This window comes from Amblyomma mixtum, chromosome 3 (genome assembly GCF_055824585.1).
Source record: "Amblyomma mixtum isolate Tamu chromosome 3, ASM5582458v1, whole genome shotgun sequence".
Classification (NCBI taxonomy): Eukaryota; Metazoa; Arthropoda; class Arachnida; order Ixodida; family Ixodidae; genus Amblyomma; species Amblyomma mixtum.
Window position 1 is genome coordinate 69522327 of NC_143014.1, and position 17886 is coordinate 69540212.

At 48.8% G+C, this 17886-nt stretch overlaps 1 protein-coding gene across 1 annotated transcript in view; it reads right to left on the bottom strand.

Annotated features, from left to right (window-relative positions):
• Positions 1–3048: 3048 nt before the first annotated feature.
• The window catches only part of LOC149350528 (forkhead box C1-B-like), a 109836-nt gene continuing 94998 nt past the window's right edge, over positions 3049–17886 (bottom strand). The window contains exon 2 of the mRNA XM_089579573.1: positions 3049–3180. The gene's annotated coding sequence lies outside the window, so the exon portion shown is untranslated. The remainder of the gene's footprint in view (positions 3181–17886) is intronic.

Genomic DNA, 17886 nt, shown 5'->3' on the forward strand with positions numbered 1-17886 from the left:
TTACGGTAGACAATTCTCCAATTCCTCAAGTTGAAAGTGTGCGTGTTCTAGGTCTTCTACTTCACACATCTGGGACTGGGACTCCGTGGCTAAACGCGACCCGTAAATCGGCTCACGCTACTCTCGGTCTGATTCGACGCATAGCTATGCGCTCTGGCGGAGCGCGTTTTGATACTGCCCGTCAGCTCGTGCGCTCCATCCTTCAGCCGCGGATAGTGTACCAAGCGCAATTTCATCGCCTCACCCGCCGACAGTGGGACTCCCTTGAATCAATCAATCGGGAGGCTATGCGCGCCATAGCTTATCTTCCGCGTATCACACCCATACCCATTCTGCAAGAGTACGCTCAACTTAATACATTGAGTGAACTTATCGACCAGCGTGAGGCAAACAGAGCACGCAAGATGTCGCTTCAGCTTCATCGTTTACAGACTCTTCCTCCATGGTCATACTGTCAGCTCACAGACAATCGCCCCTCTGCTTCGACGCCGATATCAGCCGCCCATCTTCCTTCAGGGTGCATAATATACACCGATGCATCACACACAGCAGTGCAGGGAGTTACTGCAGTTTACAGTCCCTCACATCCTCATCTCAACTCCCGCGCTACATATAGCACGGATACTTGCTCCCCCCTGGCCTTGGAGCTTCAGGCGATACACAATGCCATTGCTTCCCTTCCACTCGTACCTACTTTCGATATTGTACACATTTAAACCGACTCCCTAGCCGCCCTTAAGCAGCTTAAGGCTGTCCGGCGCACATTCCAAGTTACACAATCCATTCATCAACTTTGCACAAAATACCCCTGTCCTGTGCGTATACACTGGATTCGCGGGCATGCCCAGGATCCGCATAATATTCATGTGGATGCAATGACACACCTTGACACATCCGATATCCCGCCACCTTCCCCTCTTCCCTCAGATCCGTTCCTGTCCCATGTCTTTGCGTCAGCGAACACGCGCTCTAATTCCTCCGTGTTCGTACCCTCTCCCCCGGAGTCTCACTCGGGAGGAGGAGGTATCTGTGCGCCGGATTCGGGCAGGAGCGGCTCTGACTCCTTCTGTGCGTCATCGGTGGCGTGACAAACGTTACGAAGTGACAGACAAGTGTCCCCATTGTGGTGCTGCGCCCGACCAGTGTGATGAAAAACACTTGCTGTGGACTTGCCCGGCTACAGCTTCCGTGAGACGACGTTTACTAAGAAAGGTTGGCCTGCGATCGGACGTTGCAGACGACTATACCAAGTGGACTCTAGATAATCGCTATATAACGAACTTTTGCCGCTTTTTAAGCGAGGCTTGTTTGCACTCCTTTTTATAACTTTCTTTCCTTTTTCATTATGCCTGATGGCAAACAGCTCGAATAAAAAAAAAAAACGTAGTGGGAAGCATTTCCGGATTCATATTGAAGAAAAACGAGCGCAAAAAACGGGACGACGAAGAAGTGACACACCGAGTGCGGGTGTGTTGCTTCTTCTTTGTCGCCCCGTTTTGTGCTCTGGTTTTTCTTCAATATGAATAAATACCGACTATCCAAGCTCCCCATTCTTCTACAGTGCGTTTCCAGAGCGATGGGTTTGATTTCCGGTATGTGTGCCAATTTTTTCTTTTTTTTTATGAGTTCCCGTCTGCGTAACGCTAACAGTTTTGTTTTCATTGAAACGAATAGAAGTTCCCTGAACTGAACTGAACAGCTCAGAACGCAGCAAACACTTCAGTGTACCGTTTATGCGCATAGATCTCGGAGTAAATGTGTAAATTCCACAACTACGCGACCATGCGTGATCATCTGTCTCAATTTCGGGCAGCTAAGTAGGAGCAGGTTGACAAGCGTTCGACTCGTGCGCTAAACGTTTCGTTGAACTCAGATGCGGCTCTCGTGGTTCATGGAAAGCACTGCAATGGTACCATTTATCCACCTCTCGGTACCATTTACCATACGTGCTTAGTAGTACCGACATGAAGTTACGTATGAAATGACTGTGACAGAGTTTTACTACGGCGAACCGCTCGAACAGCATTGGAAGGGTGAAAACACAGGTATGCTCAGAAGTAGGGGTGTGCGAATATTCGAAATTTTCGAATATAATTCGAATATTATATTTTTAGTATTCGTATTCGATTCGAAATCCAAGTATTCGTGTTGTTTCGAATATTCGACACGACGCGAATATTCGGATCTAGCCGAATATTTTATTGCGAGCACCGGCGTTCATTTCGGTCCGCAAGTCCTATCGACAGAGACATAACAACATGGCGGCGCCCAGAGCAATGCGTAACGTTGGGCCATGCAGTAGCTGACTACGCTGGTGCGCTTCTCTGGGGCCATACCTGCGAAGCTGGTATAGCCAGAGCTGTGCATGAAATACCTCGCAATACGTGCCAGTTCAGTGCCAATTGAGAGGGCATTTTCTGTGGCTGGAGAAGTCATTTCAGCGAGAAGGGAACTACTTCTGCCTGACCATGTGGAGCAGCCGGTTTTCCTTCACGACAACCTTTTATGTTCATCCCAGCAACGCGCTTTTGTGCTTATGGCAAGCTAGCCTTGATCAATGCTCTGTACTAGCCATCTCTGATATTTCCACTCTTCTAAAAACAATGTTCGAGATTTTGATACTTTTTGTGCAGCCACACACACCTTTTGTGCTCATTTCATCACTGATAGTTGAACTGTGATGTTCTTGGGTGCTCAGATAAATGTTTTGTAGTGGTTAAATGCGTCTGTCCTTGATTATTCGATATTCGATTCGATATTCGGAACCAAGTATTCGTATTCGATTCGTATTCGAAAATTTTGATATTCGCACACCCCTACTCAGAAGGTTACAGCCTCAATATAGCTCAACAAGAAAATCGTCAGTAGAATGTCAGTGGCTGTACTTTTTGCAATCCGCGCAGCAGCCAACGGAGGAGCCCACCAAGCTAAAATTCGTGTGTTTGTTGTCTTTTTGTTATTGACATGAGAGGCGGCTGCTGCTGCACTGGAAAATGCGTCACGAAATCGTAGCAAGGAGCACCCGTCGCTCTGTAAAAGTCTTTCCGCATCCGCGAGGCAAAAGCGCCGGGTTGGTCCGCCGGCCACTGGGTGGGCCCGCAGCTTTCGACACCGCGACGATCCAGAGCCGTTGCGACCCCCGGAAAAAGGCAGGCAGCAGCGGCAGGCTTCGGCCCCTTCCTGAAACACATGAGAGAAGGAGAGCGCGGTCATAAACATCGGCCGTCTGTCATCGGGAACGAACAAGTGCGCGGAGCAAACCGCGTTCAACATGAACGCCGGCAATTAAGTCGGTCGCGCGCGACAACAAGGAGCCGTCATGCGTCTCCGGCGTGGCATCCGTGGCACGCGCACCCGTCATGTTTCACGCCCCCCCGGCCACCGGTGTCTATGCCGCTGCTGCCGCCGCACCTTGCAGCCGGCGGCCGCCTGGGAGCGCAACTGCCAGGCGCCCGAAAAAGCCGCCCGCACGAGGTGAGCAGCGGCGTGATGCGGGACAGCGCGAGTGAGGCTGACAAATTAGCGGAGCGCCAGCCTGGTGTTCCCGTGAATGACGCGGAGAAAGAAGGGAGGGAAGAAAGGGGCAAGGAATGGGGGGAAGAGCGCGGACGCCGCCGGGCGCTCCTTCTATTTCGGGAGGGCGCCAGAAGAAATTTATATTACGCCCATCTTGTTTATGCGACGCCGTTGAGCCGTGCCACTTCGCCCGCAAGGCCCGCTCGCTCTCTGCCTCTCGCTTCATTTTTTTTTTCTCTCCAACTCTTTTTAACCTTTTTTTCCTCTCCTTTCGTCATCCCTCTGTAGCTGCCTTTTTTTCTCTGTCTTTATCTTTTTTTTCTTATAGTTCCCTCGCGCGCTCGCGTCGCCTCGAACCCCAGCGCGCATCTTTGTCTGCGAGCGGGCACAAATCTGCGGCATACGGCCTCGCGGGCGTGAGAGGGTGCCGGACGGCGGTTATTTTCGTAGCGCGCATCTCGGCCGCGCGCAGCGCACATGGAGCAGCAGCCGCACGACGCGCGGCGCGAGCCGTCCACGCGCCGCGCATCCGATCCCTCTCGTCGGATGGACGGAGCTGCGCGGCAGCCGCACGTGGCGCGATAAACGCAGGCGATCGCGCGCGCGCCACGCTCTTCGTGGCCGCGAGACGAAAAAGTGTCGTACGCGTGGCCGAAGATGGCAGAACAAGATGCGGTAAATGTAGCGCAGAAATGACGGCGAGAAAAGGAAGCAAAAAAAGAACTGGGACATTGGCATTTATAGACTGGTGGTTAACTCGGGACGGCTTCATTTTTCATTTACAGGACGAGCAATAGCATTGAGCTGACATCCATTAGCGACCTCGCCACAAGTGATGTTCGCTTACGTCGCCTTGAGGCATCAGCTCTCTTTGCCTCTGTCTTTTCAGGTAGCACCAGCTATGTATGGAGATCGAAGAAACGTTGAAAAAACCTTAAGTAGTGCACTTCGCGAGGAGATGCTCTCACAACCTCTTTTGTGCTTGTGCGTGTGTGTGTGCGTGTGCTTAATCCTCCCAGCATTTAAGATTGTTCAAGAACGTAAAATATCTTTATGAGCTACGTTATCATTGTTGAATCATTTATTGCGATCAGCGGTACATGTGGCGTCGGTTTATGATTTGAAGGTCCCAGCACTATGATGTAGCGCAGGTTTCGCCGCATTTAGTCACAACGGCTTGTGACTGGCTGCGCTGTTAAAAGCCCTTGTGTGTAATAGGGAGGAAAGATACCCTTATATAGCTTAGTGAGTGCATCTCTAGTACATTTTCAGAGCAGTACAGTGAATAAAATTCTTGAACGAAAGCTACTTTTCGAGCAAGCTTTTACTGCCAGCATCAGAGTACAGCCCTGCTAACCGATTCGTGATGCTTAATCATCATCATCAGCCTGACTACGCCCACTCCAGGGCAAATGCCTCTCCCATGTCTCTCCAATTAACCCTGTCGTCATTATTAACCCAATCCGTGTGTCTCCAATTAACTCTCTTATGCTTATGTGTCCTCAAATGCATCCAAGTTTATTGTATTGTCCATTTGGTCTTGAAGATAAATAACAAGATGAAGCGAAAACAAAGAGTGACAGAGATCACCGGTAGCCGAAAGCAGATTTATATACAAAATGGCTAGAAGCATGTGGGTTGTTATTCATTGTGTCATCATGGACTAATGCTAATAGAGGTGGTACAGGCAACGTGTTCCACGAGACTAATAAACTAACCGACGTCACGCAATTTTTTCTAAAATTCTTTGTTCTGATCAGCGAATATTTCATTCTACTAAGAGCTGTGTGCATCGAACAGTGCGCGCGTCGAACAGCTGGTGAGCGGGAGAACTAGGGCGTGCATAAAAAAATCCGGGCATCGAAACGGTCTGTGTACCAAAAACTTTATCAAAAAACACTGGCTTTATCAAAAGCACTGGTTTGGTTTTATGGTGTTTAACGTCCCAAAGCAACTCAGGCTATGAGGGACGCCACAGTGAAGGGCTGCGGATAATTTCGACCACCTGGGGTTCTTTAACGTGCACTGACATCACACAGTACACGGGCCTCTAGCATTTCGTCCCCATCGAAATGCGACCGTTTCGGCCGGGATTGAAATAACGTCTTACGGGGCAGCAGCCGAGCGCCATGACCATTGAGCCACCGCGGCGACTATCAAAAACGTCAGACAGATATATTCTCTGAGGTGTTCATTACTGCACCAGGTCTTCCGGCCCACAGAGGGCGACTGCGCATCGATGGGAACGGGCATGCACACTCAGGTAATACCTCAAAGTGTTCTTACCTCCCCCCTCTTGTTGAAGTTGTTCACAATGAATTCGTGCCAAGTATCGCAAAAGTCCATAACTGTGACATTAGTGATCGGTGCTGGTCTTGATTCTTGGCTCCTTTCCGTGCCCTCAAATTAAAGCGAACTTTTATGCTTTCAGGGTGCTTTTGCCGTGGCCAGTGGCACCAACCCTATTTACGATTCTGTATCAGACGAAGCCTCTAATGCGTCGGAAAAATAACCGATGATCCTTAAGGGCAACTCCGAGAGTTTTTTGAACATTTGCATTGGTAATCACATTCCCTACAGTACGTCCCCTATCACTTGTAAAAAACGCCTTTTTTGAAAATATCGAGTAGACGTTCTTACAAGAGCAAGAGCCAGGAATCCGAACCAGAAACTTAGTCTCGACCAAACAACGACGTTGTTACAGACCAACTTATGACGTCACGGATACTGTCACAAAATATATCATGTGCGCGTTGATTGGCTAAGCTGCTGACTGTAAGCAACAGCTTGGGTATTTATTTGTGTGAAATGACCAAAAGCAAACTCGAAATTGTATCCTTCAACAAACTCAGAGCGAATATCGACGGCCTTGCATCCAGTGACGCCATACACGCAAGGTTGCCCGTAGAAATCTCCCCGACTGAGGCCAAGAAATACGAAATCTAAAAATTGATTTGCGTTGCAGCAGAACATCACCCCGCAGCGAAATTCAACACCAAGGACCCAAAAACTGCGGCAAACGTACCGTGAAAGTTTCAGTAAAATCCTAGGAGGCAGAAAAAACGCTGGAGTTACGCTTTAAAGGGCCACTGACCAGGGTCCGGACATTTTTGAAAAACAAGCCCACTGCATAGATGAGGCATCGAAGATAACCTCTGCAAAATACTAGAGCCATGCGCGCCCCGAAAAGCTGCGAAAATTCAAATCAAAGCCCGTTCGTTCTTTCCTTCCTTCAAAAACGGGCCCCGCCCACTACTCTGCACACCGCTGACGTCAGGGGGGGCTACTTTCGCTAAAGGCACTCCATTGGTGCATCGTTCTGACTGACGGGAGAAGGTTGGGCGTAGCCTTGGCGTCGCGTCGTCTGCACAACGCTTTCCGCAGCGCCTTCTGTTCTGGCTCATGCCTACAAACCCGCATGAAGGAACAAAAAAAAAAAAAAACTGCGGAGGGAGCGTGCGGCGACAGCCTTGAACCCTAGCCATAAAAAGTAAAAAAACAGTAAAACTGAGGGAGTTGGCTCGCCCCCCCCCCCTCCTCCTCCCCCCCCCCCCCCCCCCCGCCGTGATCCCGTCACGAGACGCTCTGCGTGCGCGCTCCCTTCTCAGTTTCTTTTCTTCTATGCGAGCCCCCCAAAACAAGGTTTTAATTAGTAGTGCAGCAGAGCCTTTCCCTCGCTCGCCCACTTTACCGCTCCGCACACATACCGCTTATCTTTCGTGCATCTTGCGTACGCCTTGACTCCAATGAATGACATATGCTTTGGAGCGGAGAAAAGACACAAACACACAGAACACAAACACGCATGGAGAAAAGCAAACGGGCGGTTGCCGGGTCCGCGCTTCGCCGTGTGTTTCGAACACAACCGACTTCCGCCCCTCCGCTCGTGAAACGGTGGGGAGGCCTAAAAGAAAATGAAAAGGTGGCTCGTTAACTGGGAATGACAAACAGATGTATGAAAGGATGCGCTCGCTAACAAGTCTAGGTGGTCGAGCCGATCGCGCCTCTCGATCGTTCAGTGTGCGGAGAAAATGCAAAAACCAAGAAAAGAATTCTATTGAAGGCGGGGCCATGACGTCACCCTGTGACGCACTCCACAGACACCACGCCTCCGGCTTACACCGGAGAAGGAAGGGGTGATTTTGCCTTGCCGAGCCTACTCGACGAGGAGCGGGAGAGAAAAATTTCGAGGAGGGAGTGGAAGGAGAGGAGGCTCGCTGAAAGAGAGGTAGAGAGTGTCTGCTGAGCTGGGGTGGTCCGTGGCCCTTTAAGGGTAATGCATTGGATACCAAGAGTAAGCAAGCGTAGCAGTGAGGGTCAGAGAGCAATGTGGGCGGATGTGATAAGGAAGTTTGCGGTGATAAGGTGGCCGCAGCTGGCACAGGACAGGGTTAATTGAGAGAATATGGGAGATTCCTCTGTACTGCAGTCGGTGTAGTTAGGCTGATGACGACGATGAACAGACGGAAAATCTCATACAGCAAGACTAAACCTCTAACTCAGAGACGTTTTGTTCAGCCACAGTCTGCTCTTCTCTGCCTTTGAATTGTTTTTCACTCATATCCCAATGCACGGAACGGCCAACCTGGCATGAAACTGCCTGCACTTTCTTCCTGAGCTTACTGTCTGTGCCTCTCGAAAGACAGCGTTACACTAGCATATATTTATACGTTACTATTCGTAACCAGTGATAAGTTTATAACACATATCCTTGCAATGGAAGACAAATGCGCCTTTCAAAGAGCCAAAGGTTATCCGAAATACGAATTGTGTGGGTGTGATAAACATTCGTTAGCAGATTCAGTGGAGGTAAAGAATGAAGACGAGTAAGAAAGAAGATGTAATTCGGTAAAAAAAGTCGGCGATTAGTAAACGACGGCAATAGTGGTCGTCGTATTGTATTAAGTATTCGGAACTGAGTCGTGTACTCGGGAATAAGATGAGGCGTCAGTTTTTTTTTTTATACACTCGCTGCACGTCCGTGGGATCTAGAGTAACATCTACTCGTGCAATATAATTTGTAACTGTACCAACACAAGTAACAGTACTGAAACCAGTGTGCTTTTTTATGGAGTACTGAAAAATGTGTGCGATGCAACAGAAGCTAACGGTGATTACCTTTTATCAACTTCTTTTTTTTTTTGTTAAAGTTTCTCCAGGTTTATTTTTAACTTATCTAAAAATACTGCAGGCCTTGCAGTAGGCCTAAGCAGGAGGGGCATAAACATGCATACAGAATGCATGAATAAGCAAAAGTGGTATAAAGGTGAAGTCAAACAAACGGAGCTCTTAAACTAGAAAATGCAGTTGCAAAATACAGTTTACCAGGATACAAATATGAATACAACAAAACAAGCTATGAAAATACAAAATACAAGCATACTGAAATATAACGCGGAGAATAAGGCGTTAACAATCAATTGCATCAAAAGAACCAGCGCTGTTGAGAAGGCTTGGTGGCAACTTGTTCCGATCTGCCATAGTTCGGGGGGAAAATGAGTTTATGCAGTTCTGCGAGCTGTACGACAGAAGGGTGGCTATAATGGCAGGAACGTTTCCACAAAACGACTAAAGGTTTCTCATGTGGTCAAAAAGAATTAAAAATAAAGAAAGCAGACCGACGTGCTCATGCCATGTTGCAGAGCACAAAGCGGCCGGTCTTTGACAGCCAAGCGTAGAAAAAGACGCTAAAAAAAAAAAGAAGCTTTCCGAATATACACGTGTCGATTGTAGCATTCTCATGGCAGGCAAAGTGAGCAGAACTAATCTGAGTTTGTATTTCGGAGATTGTGAGGCGGCCGTCCACTTTCGATTCTGGACCACGGCGGAGAAAAACCAACGCCGCGGCCGGTTGGCGGATCAGCTGCAAAAAAAAAAAGAAAAAGCTAGAGCCTCGGCGGATGGGGTTACAAATCCTCCTGTGTCCCCACGAGGGTGGCTAGGGGGGTGGCGGCGGGCGGACAGGCCTCCCTTCGTTCACAACAGGCGGTCCCGAGTTCACACCACCGCCGAGCCCCATTCTACTCTCGTAAGCAGGTGGACGCTGTCGAGCCGCGTGGATTGAATCAGGCTCGCCCTCACCGGCCCAGGGCGTCCTCGAGCGGGATTTTTGTCGCCCCCTCTGTTTTCATTTTTTTTTTTATCTTCGGGCTCCTCTAAAAATTGCTGCTTTTTTATTTTTTTATTCCGCCCTCTCTTTGCTTTCTGCCTCTCTCCGTTTTCGCTCCTCTCGAACTTGGCGCTGGTCCTTATTGTCGGCTTTTTTCTTCTCTCGGCGCTCGCCACTTTTCCGTCTCCGATTAAACTCGACAGCGAGAAGTTCGGGAAGAAGCAAAAGAGCAGCGGCCAGAAGGCAGAGAAGGTGTTTGCGTGACGCCCAGCTCTCGAGAGCCGAGTGGCGAGGGGGGGGGGGGGGGGGGGGGTGATCTGCTAACCGGAGAAAGGGAGCCCGGCGCGCCAGGGAAATGGAAGTAATACCACAATGCCCTGCGGTTATTTTTCCAAGAAGGAAGCGTGGAGGGTGGCAAAGAATAATAAAAGGTTGACGGGCAAGGCGATGTTCCATCCTACCGATCCTCAAGTGGTTGCCACTCGGCTGCTGGGGAGACGAGGGGAGACCCCGGGATGTTGATCTAAGGGGACGGTTCGGGCGCGCGTTCCGAGAGCCTGCCAACAAAGGGACACGGGCGACCACGAGAGGGAGCGCCAGGGCCCTTCTTTCGCGCGCCGCTACGAGTGTCAGCAGAGTCACCAGCGGCGCCCGAGTTCGCAGCTTCTATTTACCCAGCAGCCGACTCCCCCCGCCGCTACCACCGACGCGAGCGCGGTCGTGGGTTCGCGCGAGCCGGCACGTAACGCCCGTCGTCACGTGGCCCCTTCGGCGACGCCAATTTGCAACTCCGACGGCTCGGGCACGAGTTGCGCGTCGCGGCTCTTCAGTTTCGCTCCTCTGCACTCCCTTGGGCAGCGTCTTGTGCTTACTTTCTGTGACCCATGCCTAACGAGTTGCCAAAGAGAGACTAAATGTGCGTTGTGGCTGAATACCTAACGTGTGATTTCGACTCATTTCGACGGGGTGCCTATTTCTCAAAGGGGCCAGAATTAGCCGGAACAGCGCTCAAACATAGTTTATTGCCACGTCCAGAAAGAGTGTTTTTCAAGGTAGACCGAGAACGAAAACACAATATTAAATAGGTCTGCATCTTAGCACATCCGACGTCGTCGCTGGTTTCATGGAATTAGTGCTATCGCGTGTTTCGCTGCGGTCACTATCTGGTCTAGTTAAACATCTGGTCAGTTTTTGCGTACATCTGGTGCGCACCCTTGCCTGATGTGCGAACAATGCGGTTGTAAGCTGTCCAAAGTGGAGGAATGGACAAATCAGGAGGCATAGTGGCGAACTTGTAACCGCGCTGAGAGTACCATCGACCCAATGACGATGTTTCTCTTGTGTGTGGCACCAACCTTCCTTTCACCACATACGAAAGCACGCGTACCATCACCTATTACTCGAATGCTTTAATGGAATCCCTCATGGTTGAGTAGGTTTCAACCAAGGGAGTCACTGTTAGTTAGCATTCATATTTGTGCACCTTTTCTTTGTAGCCGTATGGCAGCGCTACTTTGGATGCTAACGAATGATTAGTCCCTTGGTCCTCTATTGCTACCTTTGAAAACTTGGGACCCAAGCAGTACGTATCGGAAAAAGTCGCCATGCAGCTTCAGCCTAACATGCAGATATATCTGTAATTTTGGCTCAAATGTGAAAGGTTTACAAGCGCAGTGTTCATCCTTTGCAAAGAGGCATTGGTAAGGGACTCGAATCTGAGCTGTGACGGAGACACAGAATGCGTACTCGTTCTGCCTAATTGGAGTAGAGTTTAATGCTGTGCGGCTAGATTAATGTTCGCTTTCAAGAGCAGACGAGAAGAAAGGTCTGCTTCATCATTATCTCCATGTCGAAACTTCACATGTCGTTCCGATGCTGCGTTCGCCTTATACTCCCCCTGGGTCCCGTGCTTGCATGGTTCATGAGTAATCCTTTACAAGTCCCACTCAATCTAGTAGTTGTCTATTGTCAATAATCTTAAAAACCGCCTCAGAACCAGAGCGATTATCATGAAATGGAGCAAGTCAACTTTATCCTTGTAGCATACATGAAACGCATGGGCAATATGCGTCGGCAATATATACCGGGTGTCCCAGCTAAATGTAACCAAACTTTTAAAAAAAGCGAAGTGTCCTAGTCCAGTGAAACCAACTGAGGGTTGTTCATAGTCACATGGCCTAGTCTTGAGTATTTTTTTCGCTCTTCAAAGTTGATTAATTAGTTAAGTTTAATTAGCTAACTTTTTAATTATTGACTTCAGGAAGAAAGTTTCAATGCAAAAGTGTTAGATCGCCTCGAAAAACCTCTTGTAGTCTAGTAGTACTGTTTCCGTCAAGTTACAATTTACGTAACTTCATTTATTGGCCTTAAAAGAAAGTTATCACGTGACCAGCTGCTCGCTCACTTCTCTGCCCCAATGTGCACCCAGTCTCATCGAGGAGAGGACTTCAGAAAAAACGGATTTTATTCTTTAGGGCGCGCCTTGGGACGTTGAAGCGGCACAGTTGCCATGTGGAAGCTTTTTCTTATTGTGCGGGTTTTGGTTAAAGGCCGGTAAAAAAACTACTTCAAGTAAATATTACTTTGCTGCAAATGTCTCAGTAAGCTGTTTCTCAAAGCGATCTACAACTTTTCCATTGACACTTTGTTCCTCAAATCAATGATTAAAAGTTAGTTGATTAAGCTTAACTAATTAGTCAACCTTGAAGAACGAAAAAAATACTGCAGACTAGGTCACGCGACTCTAAACAACCCTCATTTGGTTTCAGACCACTAGGACATCCTGTGTTTCTTAAAAGCTTGGTTACATTTAGCTGGGACACCTGGTATATATGGCAATATTGCGCTCTATCCATGAATGCCAGCGTTTTAGAATCCCTGCATATCGAACTCACAACTGCCGATCTTCTGCGAGCATCGCTCCCGTTTCATAAGCTAGATAGCATGCAAATCCATCCTCCCCCGCTCCCCCCTCTCGTGATAGGAGCGCAGTCTCATCTCGGGCATCTTATACAGGCCTCGGCCGGCTACGGGCCTAAACCGACCGCCTAAGCCCCCTCCTTGGCTTGACTCGCAGCCCGGTGCGTACCTCCCTCTTGCGCAGTGCGGGCTGGCCTCAGGTTTTCGCGCGTCGTCGGTCACGGTAGTTTCCTCGGGCGCGACGAAGCGAGCGGCGTGACCTAATGGCGCGGCCCGAGAGACGCGCGTATAAAACGCCCGGCAGAAGGAAGTTAGCCTCCTTTTAGCCCCGGCAACGGACGCTCGCGCACGGGCCTTGACCCCGGAGCTGTCAACCGTGGTTCAAACTCTTGTCGTCACCGGCTTTCCCCTCCACGCGGATCCAGGGACCCGGGCGGTGCACTGCTCGCGCGCTACCAAAATAGAATCGGCGACCAATCTCGAACGAATTCGTGCCGGGCATGCTTTTTATTGATTAGTTGCGGCGCGCCCCACAGCGCATCTTTCCACCCACCCCCCCTCCCCCCTCTCCACTCTCTCCAACCTCTCCCGACTGTCTGCGCTTGCGTGCGCGAGGACCTGTACTGCGTGTGATGTCTTTCATCCGGCCACCGAAAGCTCTTTCCGTTCGGGCTCTTGTAAACTTCACCTGTCAGCGCCGAACATCTTCATGCCGCAGAAGGATCGACCAAATGATAATAAGCAAAGCAGAAGCACGTGTCACTACCTCCGTTCTTTCTTTATGGTTTTTGCTGGTTGAAATAGTTCGACGCACCGCACCGCGGGTTAATTTTGTTTGTGGCTTTTACGTTTCCTCTTCGCGTGTTTCTGAAGGAGTTTCTTTATTTATTTATATCAGAAGATACTATAAGCGCAGTGTAGCCCAAGTAGAAGTGGGTTAAAGTGCAGTACAAAATAAAAGCGATACACGAAGCTGCGATGGAAAAGTGCCTAGATTTGATTTTGTACCCCGTCATGCCAAATAGTTCTAATTATGCAGTCCAGAAAGCGCAAAGTTTGAGAAACGCTGCGAAGCAAGAAACCAGGAGGCCAAAATGGTCGAATGAATTAAAGAACAAAGCTGTGAACATTGTTCATGAACAGCAAAGAGTAGAACAAAAGAACTGCACAACTGTGCAACTACCCAACTTATATCCTATCGCAAATCTTCGAATTAGAAAAAAACTGCGCGATTACCCTTGTCAGCCATTACGCCGCCGATGGCCTGACTTAAATTGCTTAAATGAGGTAACACCTCAGCAGCAAGTTTTAGCGGACCGCAGGTCATTGGTTGTTCTTTTTAAAGGGATTTCCACCTCAGAGATCTCTACAGCTGGAAGTCTTCGTGCGGAGTATACAATTTTCGGGGGATGCTTGTATTCCGCAAGCAAGCTTTTCTGCCATAGCATTATGCTTTTACTGCAGCCATGCTCGAGTAAGGTGGCTGTAGGGAGACGGGCACCTATGCCCATAGATTGTTTTTCACGCTTCCCTGAGACTTATTTCCCTAATAGTTTGGTTTGGTTTATGGGGTTTAACGTCCCAACGCGACTAAGGCTATGAGAGACGCCGTAGTGAAGGGCTCCGGAAATTTCGACCACCTGGGGTTCTTTAACGTGCACTGACATCGCACAGTACACGGGCCTCTAGAATTTCTCCTCCAAAGAAATTCCAGCCGCCGCGGCCGGGATCGAACCCGCGTCTTTCGGGTCAGCAGCCGAGCACCATAACCGCTGAGCCACCGCGGCGGCTTATTTCCCTAATAATACATCTGATAAAACAGATTAAAGTTAACTATGTTCGCGTTGATGGCTATAGGAAGGAGAATTTATGGAGCATCTACCCTAAACTCCTCCCATTTTGTTAGATATGTTCGAATGGACAAACAATATAACGTAAGTTATGTGTCAAATAGTCAAAGTTGGCAAGCAAACCGCTACCACGAACCGGGACAACTTTCATCGGCAATGTACTGAGTGAAGAAGCTTGCTTGAATAATTTCCCATGTAGTTCGCTGTACCGTTTCGATGAGTTTGTGCACAGTCAGGCACTAAAAGTACAATGGAGTGCATGTGCCTGGTCTTCGTCGTGACGCGCCATTAACGTGTTCAATATATTTCAGCAAGTATTACGTTGAAATGGACGTCTAATATGGACGAAAGTCGGCTTACACATATTCACGGGACAACAAAAAAAAGTATGGCGACCCATAAACGCAGGATAACTAAAATTTCGGGTGTGCTAAGAACGTAACCAATGAGAGCAGAGTGAATAGGCGGGCAGGTAAATGGTGTTGTATGACAAATCACGAGGCGAAAAGGGGGATAGCATAACTCCCAGTTACATCATTCTAGTTGACAAAAAAGAAAACAATTAACTAAGAAGGACCAAGTTAAACAGGCTATTAAACAACTCCTCATCCAAGAAGCTTTCAATCGTGCCTAAAGGGCAACTGAAGCGGCTTTAGAATTCGATAAGTGTAAGGTTGCCGAATGTGCAAAATGTGCAGGTAAAGCCTGCGAAGAATAAAGTCGTCGTCGGATTTTAGCTTCTCTGACGTGCGCAGTGACCGGCAGAGGCCCCGAAAATGATGTCACGTATGACGGCACTACGTTTCCAGCGAAGAAACGGTTATTCCATGGAAGAAAACCGACGCCATCGAAGGTGAAGCTCACGATGCATTGTTTGGCGAAATCTCATGACGCACAGCTGCATGCAGGCGTGAGCAGCAGACATCTGAAATTTCGGCAACAATGACGTCCCTGCCGAGTTTCCTTGCACTCCTCCAACATAGTGAGGAGAAGCCTAAACATCGTCGCGGTTTTAATTGACGATTATGTCACCATTTTAAATGCTAGTGCAAAAATACTTTGCATGCTTTATCTAGAAGCTTGATAAATTCGAATTCTTGAATAATCTCGAATTCTCAAAAAACCGTTTCAGCTTCCCTTTAACTAACGCACGCTCAACGTACAGTCGCCGTCAAAAGTAAATGGAAGGCGGCATTGTCAAAAAAAATTTAATTTCTTTAAATCTAAAGCATAATAGTCCATGTCTGTTAGTGCACATTGCAATTCGCACAATCACAATTAGTCTGCACATATGTATTCAAGGATGCATGAATTGAGCGGGCAATGATTAAATTTTTTCGTTAATATTGCCTTCCATTTACTTTTGACGGCACCTGTACGTTAGTTACGTTAACGTTGCAGACGTCAAGCAGTCATGGGTATCGTTTACCATTAAATTGCACTTGAGAGCCAGGTGCACTTGACGCAGCCACATTACTATCAGCATACGGTTGCCCTGGTTGTTCGAATATGTCTAAAAAACAAGCAGATATTGTGCTATCCTTTTCACAAAACTTCGCATGTTCCCAACTTGACGGGGTGGGGGGAACGTCTTTACTTCAGTTTTTGTGCCAGTCTGACATATGCTTTTGGTTGGTCTTCTATTCTTCTATTCGAATGAGAAATCAGTGGGGTGTTAATAAAATAAATAATAAAACAGCGAATGTCCACCAGTGTTACGCATTTGCTACACGGGGGGGGGGGGGGGGGGGGGTGCTATTTTCTTTGCCTTTTATTTGTGCTTTCTACTTGTTTCGTTGGAGTTTAGGTTATCATACTATGAACCTGCGCACAGACTCTCTCGCGTGTTGGCTAATAGACTTCCAGGTTCCACGACTGCATCACGGACACGATAACTAACATGCTAGCTGATAATCACCAAGTGAACAAAGGAGGGAAAACCTCAGGAATCTTGACAGCGTTTCGACAAGAGGATTCGCCTTCGCCTGGGCTCAAACGAAGACAAATCATCTTGTCGAAACGTTTGAGGTTTTCCCTCCCTTGTTCTATTTGTGATTATCAAGAACCAACTGACCACCCTCTCCCTACCGAGTTAACTGATAGTGTCAGAAGTCACTAAATCAAGTTCATGCCTTCCCTTTTCTACGCGATGTGTGGTGCAGTTAATTATCGAGCATCAATCAGATCACTCTTTTTTACGCGATCTGCTCCCACTTAAATCTAGTTCGCAGCGTCCGGCGGCGTTTATGTTATAATTGAACTTCTATCATCATCAAGGAGTAAGTTATCACTCGCTGCTTTATCAGGCATTGAAAGCGCCAGTTTCGGGGGATCAAAGCAGTGAAGTTGTTTACATTCGCAATGAGACCTACTTTTAAACCATTTGCATTTGCCACTGCGCAGCTTTTTTCGGGCAACCTAAGTCAGGTTTCTATTATCGACCAGGATGTGTAAAGGCAGAAGAAATGCAACTAGAGGTATGTGTTTCTCTCTAATGATCAGAAACGGAGGAAGTTCATCATTACGAACTTTGCTGCAAACCGTCTCAAGGTGGCACGTGACCGCGGCAGTTATTTAAAGAATGCGAATGCAGGAACGGTGCTTTAAAAAAAATATTGCCGCTTAGGATAGCAAGGCCTCCCTCTTGCCGAAATGGTTGCTGCTAGGGGGTTACAGCGTCCTGCGACATACTTCCGCGATGGCAAAGTTATTTCGGTTCTTAGTCCAGGGATGTCCATTTGGTGATGACCCGAAATACATTCGGTAGCGGTACTCACAATAACGCGATATATGTAAAAAAAAAAACATAAATCAGAATAGCCAACCGCTTCAGCGATCGGTCTTGCAGGGTGTCCGAAATGACAAATGGAAGCGTCCGATCGCTCATGCGGCATGTTTCAGGTTGCGCGCTCAAGCGGTGAACGAAGTTTTTTTCGACGTGCTGGTACACCCGCGTTACACGTCGCCCGCTCGCTTAGACGGCAGCCGCCGAGTTTCTTTTTCGCCAGAGCGGAGCCCCACCGCGCGCGTGAAAGACAGCCGGCCAAATAAACGCCGGCAGGAAACTTCGCGGACGATGCCACACCGCCGATGATGAAGTTGGGTCGCGTTTAGTCGCACATCGAGCGGAATCCGCGTTGCTGGGCCGCGGCTGCGGGCGCGCCAGCTATTCCGAGGACCCGCGCTGCCACACGGTCCATGAAAGCCACCGCGTCTCTCGTCGTGGAACGCTAAACAGCGCGCGGGTGCAGGTCGCTCGCGCTAAGTTTTTTTACGCGCCAATTCATCAGGCTGCGTCACTCGGTTGCCTAGCCACGGTGGCCATCCCTCCGGCGACCCACGGTTCCGCGGGGTGGTCGGACCACCGGAGCGCGAGGTTGGCGCGACGTCCGCACGCAACGCCTACCCAACGAAACTCGGGACAGCCGCGCGGCGGGCCATATTTCGGTTGCCTGCGCAGCGGAGCTTGCTCCCTGGGTGCTGTATAGCGCT